Here is a 12,359-nt window from a genome sequence, read left to right as displayed (position 1 = left end):
AAAACATTTCAAATGCGTACTGAAAGCCTTTCATACCATACCATATATTAGAACTAGACTGAGAACATTGTGTTATGAGTCAGAGAATGGCTGATAAAAGCATGTCTCCAGAACTGATAAACAAGTTTCATGCAAATCTCTTGCATGCCATGTTACTTTTCCTCCGATAAATATTTAAAGACGATTTGTCTCATCACAATCACTCTTTAATGTAGGATAGTGAGAAAAGACAGCAGACTTTTTTTTATTATTGCACATGGGAAGTAACTTTATATCTTGTGATTTTTGTTTTGTTTTGTTTTGGTGTGTGTAAGCAGAATTATAACATACTTGTTATAAACTATCCCATACAAACTTTCATATACTAAAGCCCAGAACCTGCCAACACTTAGGCATGTGAATATTACTAACATACATAAAGTTACCCACATATGTAAGTGTCTGCAGGAGGGGAGTCTAAGTACATTTCTTTATAAGCAGTTGCTGTTCCAGTTTGCCTGTTTTCTGCCAGTGATTTGCAAGGTGCAGGAAAACACTAGAGCACAAGCTCCACCCCTCCAGTGGAAAGTTCATGGCAACCATCAATCAAAATTAGTTGCCTCTGGCAACCAACAACAAATCTGGCTGAGTTAATCACAGGGATCAGGCATGCTGTGAGAGGTGGTTATTAGCACATTGATGTTCTATTGAGAATTCCTGGCATTGGGAAGATTGAACATGCAGGAACTTCCAGAAAGTAAGTATTATGTAATGTCTGAGGGATATCTAAAAGAGAACAGCAAATGCTAGGATTAATTTAAAGCTCCTCCAGCTTGGTTGTCTCCAGTTACTGTAAATTAGAGGAGGAAGATACCCAGGGCCAGCATTAAAACTAATGATCACAAGATTAAACTCTTGCTCCTTTGAGATGTGTTTGATTATGTTATGGAGAAAAGCTGCATGCTGAGAACTTCAGTACTACCCAGTATCGCTTGCAGTCTGCAGCAGTGTTTCTCCAGTTGAAAATCTGCAGACATGGATATTTTATAGTGTTTGCATTTTTAATTTCCTAGTTTTGTTAACTGGTATATTCATTTGTATCTATTTGTTATTATTGCTTATTTGTTTGTTTAATTCCCTCCACACCTCAGCAGGGTAAGAAGACTTGCGTATAGTATGCAGTATTCCTTTAGAGATACTGGGCCTGATTCTTTATTTCTTGGTATCCTGGGTAGTCATTTGCACCAGTGCAATACTTGTATAAAATGCTTCCATCCTTACTTAGGAGGATCTTACACCCACTTCATACTGGTGCAAGGCAACAAAGAATAGGAAAACACAGACAGTTACACTCACACATGCATCATGTGCTTGGGGCCAATTCATACCTTTCATGAGGAAGGGCCAGAAAACAAGGTGCAGCATTCCCAGGCAATCATCCCAATGAGGGCTGGGTATAGTTTTACAGTTTGGCAAAGGGGAAAGGGGCGGTAACATTCCAAACCCAGCAAGGTCCAAACATCAGTGCATTCTGGATTCCATGGTGTACTTTCTATTAGCTGTCTGCTCCAAACCTTTTGTCTTTGGCAGCAGGAGGCTGATGGGGAAAGGATAGAGAAGGATTAATTTAAAGAGACAACAGGGGCACCTTTATCTTCTGCTTCCAAATCTACTAAGATTTCAAGTGGGAGGATGCAGCAGAGAGTGACTATTCTTCAGCTCATCTTTCCTGAGTTCCAAATGTAGGGAAGTGGCCTCTGTTGGGTGGGAAGCAAATAGATGCTGGTGCATTACAGCACTTCTCCTCCCAACAAAATCTGGCCCGTTTTTGTGGAAACTCAGCTATGTTCACACCCTCTGTGGCACTTTCCTGAATGTGTGATCTGGCCCAGTGGTTATTTTGCCTATTATCCTAGTGCCCTTTTGTAAAAAACATGGCATTTTTCAAAGAAGTCAAGTCAGAGGTCATCACTGGCTTGGCTTGACACGCATATATTGTAGATCGAGAAATGGAAGAATGATTTTCAGTAATGTAAAAGGTGAAAAATTCTGCAGAGTTTTAAAGCTCTTTCTCACTTATTCAAGATCTAAAAATAATTTCCTCCTTTCATTAATTCATTAGCAAAACCACAAACTGTATTGAAAGAGTGTGACTAACACCTGGTGCAGTGCAGAAGTCATGGTAGAAAAATCTCTGGCAATGCAACTACTGCAGCAAATTAGCTGCCTGGATCACTTCTAACATGCACTCCCACGCAAGAGGAAACTGTTTCCATTTGGAAATCAACAATTGAGACAATGTTGCCTTGTGGATAGAGCATGGAGCTCAGATAACCTGTGTACAGTTCCTGGCTCCTTGGCTTGCCATGTGACTTTGGGCAAGTCAGTTTTTTGTGTCTCATTCCTCATTTGTAAAATGGAGATAATGATACCTCAGCTGTAAAGTGCTTTGAGATCTATGTACGAAAAGTGCTGTGTAAGAGCCACTTATTATTTTAACCTGTTTTTTCTCATGCATCTTAAATTCAAACGAGTCATTGCCTTCCGTGGCACACATGCTCCTTGCCTGAAGCGCCATTTGGTCCAGGCCCTGGCTGCACTAATTTACACCTGCTGAGGATCTGGCCTGTCATTTGATATGTTTGTCTGCATTTGTGCATCAGCACCTTTAATGAAGTTACCTCTGCTTTGGCAAGTGTTGAACTACTGCTTCAGGGCCTGAAAGGGGAGCACAAAATTTTGTCTCTGTGTAGGTATTAAATATTGGTTTTTTTGTGGTTTTTGGATTTCTTGGTGACAGAGTAGATTACCCAAAAAGGAATTAATAGGATAACATATATTTTTTAGCCAATTGCGGGCTGAATTTAAGATCTAAACAATTTGACAGTCAGGGCCACCTGCCCCCCCACCAGAGGAGCCCCCCCTGCGGCAGCTAATCCAGCCCCCACCCGGGAGCCTGCCAACCCCCCACCCAGGGAGCCCCCTTCCATGGCAGCTAACCCCGCCTGGGGAAACCACCCCCACAGCAGCTAATCCCACCTGGGGACTCTGCCCTAGCTCACCTCGGCTCTACCTCCTGTGCTGAACACGCTGGTGTCACTCTATTTCTCCTCCCCTCCCAGGCTTGCGGCGTTGATTGGAGGAGACTTAGAGTGGGGGCTGTGTGCTCAGCAGAGGAGGCAGAGTGGAGGTGATCTGGGGCAGGGAGCAGTTCCCCTGTGCCCCCCCCCCGTTACTGCGGGCGGCCCTCCTCACCTCCCCGCCCAAGCTCACTTCCACTCCACTTCCTCCCCTAAACGGGCTTTTAGGCACCCTCAACCACTAGCCCCCCTAGTTTGCCTAAGTGGTTGCACCGGCCCTGTTGACAGTAGTATTTATCTGTATTATACAAACATCTAGGGGTCCTATCCAAGATCAGATTCCTGTTAGGCTAGGCACTGCAAAAACATGTGTTAGAGAGTCCTGACCCTGAAGATTTTACAGTTGAAGTAGGCTATATAGACGAAGGGTGGTGATTATTCCATTTTACAGATAGAGAGTGGAGGCCAAACAGAGTAAGTGACTTGCCCCAGGTCATACAGAAAGTCCTGGCAGAGCCTGCAATTGAAGCCCCATCTCTTGAAGCCCAGGCCCGTGCTTTAACCCTTTCCTCTCAGTATCTTTTTAGTTTCTCGTGTTATTTGTGGGAGTAAAGTAAACAATACCAATTCCTTGGCAAATGATACCTTTCAATGGATTGCATGTTGAAAAGATTTGGAAAGAATTTAGTTTTCTCCCTGCTTTATTAATAGACTTTAAAAATAGGGTGACATATGTATAGTAATGAAGGATAAAGGAATAAAGATATAGGAAATCCTAATTTGTATTATACTGGTACATCAAAGAGCTACTTTTCCTTAATCCATTTACTGCCTCTGCACTCCTCACACAAAACCAAGGAAAATCCTCACAGCACTTCAAGAAGAAAGGAGGAGGGAGAAGTGAAGCAAATCTAATAATTAGGAAAAGTATAATTTATTGGCTGAACACATAAAAGCAAATACCATATGGTTACATTTAAAGCCCCTGTGTTACAATTGCTTTCCTCCATTCTGTTCTATCAACAGACAAAACCAGACCGGGTTACAGAACCAATATTTGGCCGGGTTGGGCAGGGTTCATGAACCTAAGGGAAACTAGTGCCAGGTTTTGAGTGACCTTGCATCCAGTTATGAGTTTGGGTGAAAACCATGCAAAATGCAGTTGTTTCATCATGTATATAACCTGGAACCAGGTGAAATTCAGTGATTTCAATTGAGTTTCCTCTTGAGGGGGTTTTGTTCAAACCTGAATCTAAACCTCAGGGGTGCAAACTGACACGAAGCAAAACTGAAAAGGATCACGGTATTAGAAATAAATAACATATGGGCCAAAACTCCACTACAAACAACCCCAGGACTTTGGGGAAGTTCAGATCCACATCTGCACTTGGTGCTTGGGTTCGTCTGTGCTCTGGTCACAACAAGATGTCCTGGTATGAATGTGAAGTGACTCTCCTTAAGTCACACAACAGAGGGCTTGTTTAGGTGGACAGTTGGTGGACGGCAAGCTTCCCTTTTTTTAAGCACAACTCAGGTTGCAGGCTCCCAGCAGTGGTAAATTCATACTTAGTTGGCATGTAGGAGCATGTGCCACCCATAAACTCTGTCCCACCATGGCCTCTACAGCAGGCAGGGCAGCAAAAAAGATTGAGCTAGTGTTGGAGGAAACAAGGTCTGGGATACACACTGATCCAATCAGTGCCCCTCCTGGGCAGCCTCCATTGATGGTTCTCAGCCCTAAATTAAAGCTGAATTTCCCCAGCAGAACCTCAGGTGGAGGGGAGGAGGGGGCGTACTGGCATTCCCACAACAATCCTTTCCTTCCAGGGTTGAATGGCTCAATAAGTAGGTCTGAGTGAATATTCTGCAAAGAAAAATTTATCTGATGAATTTCACCTCTTTTGTCTCATGGCATCTCTGAGCAGATCAGGATTTCCTCAAATTTATTATGTGAAAAGAATTGAAGTCTGTGGCAATATTTATTCTTAAGGCTGTGAATCAATCATGAATTCTTCTCTGCAGGGACTTGTCATTCAAGCTGTGCTGCTTAGTTGCGACTGGTCAGATCTGATACCTGAGGCCAAATTCCAGCCCCCATTATGGTCCCTCTTTACTACTCCAGTAGTGGAAAGAGAACACAGAGGATCCTGGAGGAATTCCCCTGTGCAGGACTAGTGTCAGGCTCGCATATGTGACCCTACACTGCCCCCTCACCGCCTCTTGTATATGGGTGAGCTGGAGACAGGAAAGGGAATGGCTAGTGGTCTGTGCACCCATAATCCTGGTAAGCCTGCCATAAATTTGAGAAGCCCCTGGAACTGCTATCGTTTACACTTAGGGCTACACTGGTCATAGGAGCAGCCCAGAACCTGGGAGGTGTGAAGAGGTCTAGAGCCACCTTTGCCTCCCATCCCTCTCTTGGGCTGTACCGTTTGTGATGTCATCCCAAGAGACAGCACAGAATCTGGCTCAAGGCACTGAATCTGTTTCCTGATTGCATGACAGTGCCAGAGATACTTTTGCAAATACTCATGTGTGCTAAAGTTATGTCTCTGACAGTAACTTTTGTGCCAGTACAACTTCACTGTGGGCAAGATTTACAAATATGCCTAATGGATTAAGAGTCCCAACAGATTTAGGCACTTTTTAAAATCCCACCTTGTTTGGATAGCTGCACAAGGCAAACAAATATAATTCATATTCCTGGAATATAAGGTATCCACAGAGCTCTAAAAATAGCAATGATAAAGAAAAACACATCAAGTTAATACAAACAGCCTGAGTTGTCATGTACCGAACACCTATGGCTAAAACAATTCCCAGCTCTCAGAAATCAGGAATCATGAGACCATGGAAAAAACTCTTCAGTTTAACATATAACACTCTATTTTCAAAGCAGCCCTATTTTATCACAAGTTGATTCAACTGTACAGTAGTTTTGACACCTCTGATTGCTAATTCGTCATTACTTGAAGGCCAAAGACCATCCAAGGTTAGGAACACTCTTTAGTTAAAAATAAAATCTTACCAATCCTTCACTTCATGCCCTCCTTCTCCAGTGCTGTGATATAAAGCATCGCCAGCTTTTACTTCAATAAAAGAGAAACTCATAATATTGGCTTGAACCAGTTTTCTCTGATTTGAGTCTCCCAAGTATTTTATTAATTAAAAGTGAGTATAGTGTTCATAGAGTAAGAGAAGAAAGGGCGGGGTGGGAGTGGACTACTGAGGTTTTCACACTGCATTTAGCATTTTGTTTTCCTGGCTCAGATCCTGAGCCACTTTTCACCACAGTCCCGGCAGACACGGAACTTAAAGCTAGTGTAGCTGCCCGAAAGGATCATCTCAGCGTGTAGTGGGAATTCTCAATGGGCAAAGCAACTCCTGTGCCAGCTTCTAGGCAAGCATTGGGAATGTGGCTGAGTGGAAAAAAATGTGGCTGGGGCTTCCACAAGCTCATAGATCCCAGCTGCCAAACCAACACCCTAGACCCCTCACCTTGTGAGGCCTAGCAGAAAATCTAGCATTAACAAATACTCTAGTGTCCCCTAGGGGAAGGTAAAGAAAGAGCTTTGGCCCTCGGAGGAATCTTGTTTTGGCTTTTGTGACATGGGTGTTGGAGGGGGAAGGAGAGTTAGAAAAGATGTCTTTGGTAGATAGGTGTAGGAATGGGCAGGCTGTGGGCGGGTGAGGACCTTGGAAGTCTGTCCACAAATTGTTATGCCATTGTTACTGTGGTTCTTGAAGAGCTGTTATGTTCCACATGAGAGGGGTCTATATTTGAGTGCCTATAATGGGCAGTAGGGGGACAGAGAATGAAATTGATGGATGTGATCCCCATATATTCCTGTCCTATGTTACAACTGTATGATGAGGTGTAAGTAATGTTTGTAAAATGTTTTGAGACCTTCAGAGGGAAGCTGCTTTAGGAATGCAACATATTTGCATGGAGGGTACATCACCTTCTACTGAGGAAACTGACTCAGGGTCTGCTCCTATGTAAATCCATGAGAGTTTTGTCACTGACTTCAATGGAAACAGAATTGTGCCTTCTGAATGGCAACAGGTAATAATATCAGTGGAGGTGTTGGATGGGAGCCAGCTATGCTATTACAAATATACTTGTATTTTCTGAGCTAAGTAATGCCTGCAGGATGAGCATCATTTATGAAGGACTGTCCCTATTTCTTACTAAATATTTCCCATCCTGCCCTTCGATAAAGCTCTTGTATTCCAATGGGTTTCCAAGGGGGTATCAGTGGGGTATTGTGGACATGAATCAGCATTCATGTGGCACTCCCGTCAGTACCCAGCCCAAGCTGGGGAAGCTAATGATGCAACCGACCAAATTCAGTGACGAATCTTGGTCACATGCCACTTGATGCACGTTGTGCATACGGTAAGAAGAAATATGGGGCATTCCCCAATAGTTCATATTTATAACATTTCAACCATACCTGTCAATGTTCGCAATGGTTTAATGTGGAACAGAAAGTGCCAGACCATCAAACAGCAAAGTAAAATAGATGGTGCAAAATAGCTGAATTAAAAAGTACTGCTTCCTATCATAAGCTCTGGTGAGATATGATGCAATGGAAGAAGAGGAGGTGGCAGTATTGATACCATCTGATAGTTTCAATTTAAACTTTTTTTAGTACAAAATAGTGATCAGACATGAGTGAACCAAAAGCAGCAGCTGATTACATTGGTGACATTATAATCTCATTTTAAAATGAATGCAGAGCAATATGTTTATTCAGCTACAGTGACAGTCTATCCATACGATGTGATCTTGCCTTGTTTTGCAAACAGCAAAGGAAATGATTCATGTCAAACAAACCAACACTATTCCCATGAATAATTCCTGTTAATGATATATATTTTGAAAGATAAATATTTTTTCTTGTGTATTTGGACACAGTTTAGAGCAATTAGAGCCTCTAGGATGGTTCAGACTATTATTTGTTCTAGTGACAGGTTTAGAAAAGTCACACAGCATGATCTATTTTAGAAAAGACATCATGAATATGGCCAAAGTAATGCATGCAGCTGGGTTTAAGTGCTTCATTTCCACTACTGTTTGTGTTTGTATGTAATGGTGATTGAGAATGATGCTTGTGCGCATTCATCAAAATGTATATTTCCTTGACTGACTAGTCAGACAATGGCTGTGACACAGCTTTCAGTTAGCATCCCCAAGGCTTACTGCAGATGTTTGATGGGCACTCATCTCCACTGTTATTTTGAAAACCCATTTGGAAATAATAGCCCTATTACAGGGAACAGTAAGCGGAGGCAACATTATCAAAATGATTTATCCTGTCTGATCCAAACACATTCCCTAGAGCTTGCAGTTGGATATTTATCCCCTTGTTCCCCCCACCCCACAACACATTAAAATTATCATGGGAGGTGGAATCCAACTTACGATACATTGCAAAGATCCCCTTGTCTCTGCTCCCTAACTCTGGTGGATATACAAATAAACAAACAGTCTGTGTTCCCAGAATTCAAATAAATCTCTTTAATGTCACCGGATTTGCTGTGATATTTAGTTCACTGCAAGTGTCATAAACAGATAGCTAAGGGTTAATGTTTCTTTTACCTGTAAAGGGTTAACAAAGGGAACCAAACACCTGACCAGAGGACCAATCAGGAAACTGGATTTTTCAAAGCTCAGGGAGGGAAATTTTGGGGTGTGTGTCTTTTGTCTGTGTCTCTGTTCTGTGCTCTCTCGGCTATGAGAGTGATTTCTATCTCCAGGCCTTTCTAATCTTCTGTTTCCAAGTGTAAGTACAAAAGGTAGAAGACAATAGGTTTTTATATTGTTTTTGTATTTACATGTGTGTAGTTTGCTGGAATGTTTTAAATTGTATATCTTTTTGGATAAGGCTGTTTATTCATTTTTCTTTTAAGCAATTGACCCTGTATATTGTCAACCTTGATACAGAGACCAGTTTTATGTCTTTTTCTTTCTTTTTATATAAAGCTTTCTTTTTAAAACTTGTTGGATTTTCTTTTCTAGTTGAGGCTCAGGGGGATAGGAATCTCTGTGCCAGGGTTACGGTCTCTCTCAGGGAAAGACTGGGAGGGGGAAATCTCTTTGTGTCAGAGTTGCAAAGCTTACCTTTGCAGGGACTCTCACTGAGGGTGAAAGAAACTTGATCTCTCTGTTTTGCATTTCAAGGAATTGAAATAGGGTGATCGTCCAGGGCCATCCAGGGAGGGGAAGCCTGGGAGGAAATAAAGAGGAGACAAGGGGAGGGGGTTATTTCCCTTTGTTGTAGACTCAGGGCATCTGAGTCTTGGGGTCTCCCAGGGAAGGTTTTGGGGAGACCAGAGTGCGCCAGACACTGGAATCTGGCTGGTGGCAGCGCTATCAGATCCAAGTTGGTAATTAAGCTTGGAGGGTTCAAGCAGGCACCCACATTTTGGACGCTAAGGTTCAGAATTGGGACTTATGCTTATAACAGCAAGGCCATTGTTTCTATGGTGGCATAGGAAGGCAATTTTTTAAATGATTTCCATTAGTTGTTTTTAACGGTCTTTAGTGGGCCTTGCTCTTCCATTCCTTTCAGGACCTCCACCACAGCTGAAATAACAGCTAGCAACAACCGTGTTTAAACATGAATTTTTACAAGCAGAGGTCTAGCAAAGTTTCCTTGACTAGAGGGAGCAGGTGCTTCTAGTCCTCATCTTCTTATCATCTAAGGTTGAGTCATCATGCATCTACATTACAAATTTTACTGAGGTTAAGCAATGTACTTAAATAGTGACCTGACCGTGATACACCTGGGTTTAGTCTTGTCTGTGTAAATGGAAGCGAAATTAGAAAGTATGACTCCTTAACATGATTTTAACACAATTTAATCTTGTCCCCCCATATCAGACCAAACTGGTTTATAGGAGTTATCAGACAGGAGACTACCACGTGTAAGCATTGTGCTTAAACATGATCCAATCTGGAGTGCAGATAGAGACTTGTGCCGTAATAATACCTGGCACTTGTGCAGTGCTTTACATCTATGGATCTCAACGTCCTTTACAGTGAAAAACAAGTATCCTTATTAGGGCTGGTCAAAGGGATGTATTTTATTTTCCACTAAGAATGTTTAAGAAAATGAAGAAAAGTCATTTTGGTAGAATATTTTGGGATTTTGTTGAGAAAAACGGAACAAAAAGCAAAAACCTGACATTTCTACAATGGAAATGTTTTTGCAGAAATTTCCATTTTGTCAGAGGACTGTTTTTCTGGCTGAAAAGCTTTCAGCCTGCTCTAATCCTTACCCCTCTTTTACAGAGGCTGAAGCTAAGGCACACAGAGCAGCACTTGTTTACCCAAGATCAATGGCAGAGCCAAGAACCAGAACCCAGGTTTCCTGACGCCCAGTTTAGCACCCTATCCCCTGTTTTCTATGTCTTCTTTTCACATATCCTGGTTGTACAGTGGCCAAAAATCAGCATTTGCCAACAGTCACAAGAAATGATATCAGATCTGAGTTTTCTTGGTACTTAGGACAGGAGACTGCTGTTGTAATTGCATGATATCTGTTGACAAATATAGCTCTCACCTTCAGCATATCCCTGAAAGCAATGTACTGAAGAATGATATGGAGGTACGCAAGAGTGTGAGGAATATTACTTATTATGTGTTTTCCTACCCTACTATCTAGCCAGCATGTGCCTACAGGAGGCAATATAAGGAAGTGGAAAAGGGAACTCAAGTTAATGAACTGAAGTCTATAGCCAGCTCTAGGGTATACAGTAAGAATTCTGGCTGCATTAAAGATGGTTTGATATTAAAGAAAAATGGTTTGGTCTCATTTCAATACTTCAACTGCTTCAGTATCAATGCAAATAACAGACCCTTCCTGTCAAGTGTGTAGATTCCAGCTTTTCGTGCATTAGAAATACTTTGTATTGACATGATCCACTTCTTCTCTGCCCACCGTTCTAGATGCTGAATACTGGAAAGGCACATTCCGTACACTGACATGATTTACTGTTGTGGCTTCTCCTGCCTCATTGCAATCAGGGCTGATATAATTTGATTTCTAAAAAAATGTTGTCCACTGTTATGTGCAAAAGGATTTGCTAGGACACAAAGCTTGTCACAGCAAGATAAGAACCATATTTTAAATGTGAGTCTCTGCTATTAGCTAATAGTTTTAATTAACTTGGATTGCATTTCTCAGTTTGTCATTGATTAGAGAATATATCCAAGAAGACAACAGTGCTTCAATAAATGGAAGGAATAGTTCTTTACCATTTTTTAAATAATTACTTGTCAACAAGCTATGTCAGCTACTCAGTGTATTCCATCTGTGAAGATAGTATTTATTTTTAATGCTTTTTCCCAGGGAATATTGACTAAAGATTTTTCTCCTCTTTCCTTTGTCCCACCAGTAATCATATATTTTTCTCTGTTACAAAGCTTATTATTATATCCAGCTTTTCATGAATGATTAAAGAAATAAACGGAGTAAAACTTCAGGTGTCAGTATCATGTTCAGATGTCATGAACAGGTTTCAGTAATGATTGCAAGGAGGAGTTTAATTTGACATTGATCAAATGTGTGGGAGACTGGAAGCTATAATAAATATACAGTGTATTGCAGGGTTTAGTATGGTGAGTGCGGAGTCAGGACATGAGTTCTTTCCCCAACTCTGATACTGTCACAGATGCTGTGCAACCTTAAGCAAGTCATTTAGGCTGGGATTTAGGTGCTCAAGTTCTGTTAGTGTTTTTTGAGTGGAAATTGGGTACCTAAATCTCTTGGACTTCTTTGAAAATCCCACCCTAACCTTATCAGTTGGCTGCTCTCTTAAATGGTAATAACACTCTTAATCTTTTCCAGCTGGGGGTGTTGTGAGGCTCCGTTAAATAATACTTAAGAAAACCTTTGAGATCCTTGGATGAAAGATACTGTAAATGTGCCAGGTATTTACAAATATGCCTAGATCTGGATAATATTCCTTGGGTCAAAGTGAGATAAAATATTAGTATAAACAAGTGAAAAAGAGACATTTTGGAGGTGGAAAAAATCTAACCCTAGATATAGATTAAGGGAGCATTACTTAGAATGTAGCATATGAAGAGAGAGACAGGCTAATTGTGGATTAACTACTGTTGACAATGCAGTGCAGCTACGGGAATAAAGGGAAACAAGAAGACTTTTTATCAATACATTAGAAGCAAGAGGAAGACCAAGGACAGGGTAGGCCCACTGCTCAGTGAGGAGGGAGAAACAGTAACAGGAAACTTGGAAATGGCAGAGATGCTTAATGACTTCTTTGTTT

At 41.5% G+C, this 12,359-nt stretch overlaps 1 protein-coding gene across 7 annotated transcripts in view; it reads left to right on the top strand.

Annotated features, from left to right (window-relative positions):
• The first annotated feature begins 628 nt into the window (after nt 1-628).
• LMNTD1 (lamin tail domain containing 1) overlaps nt 629-12,359 on the top strand; it is a 303,586-nt gene continuing 291,855 nt past the window's right edge. For all 7 annotated transcript variants that reach the window (XM_032767274.2, XM_032767279.2, XM_032767275.2 and 4 more), the window contains exon 1: nt 629-736. The gene's annotated coding sequence lies outside the window, so the exon portion shown is untranslated. The remainder of the gene's footprint in view (nt 737-12,359) is intronic.

Source organism: Chelonoidis abingdonii, chromosome 1 (genome assembly GCF_003597395.2).
Source record: "Chelonoidis abingdonii isolate Lonesome George chromosome 1, CheloAbing_2.0, whole genome shotgun sequence".
Taxonomy (NCBI): Eukaryota; Metazoa; Chordata; order Testudines; family Testudinidae; genus Chelonoidis; species Chelonoidis abingdonii.
This window is presented reverse-complemented; position numbering and strand designations above follow the sequence as displayed.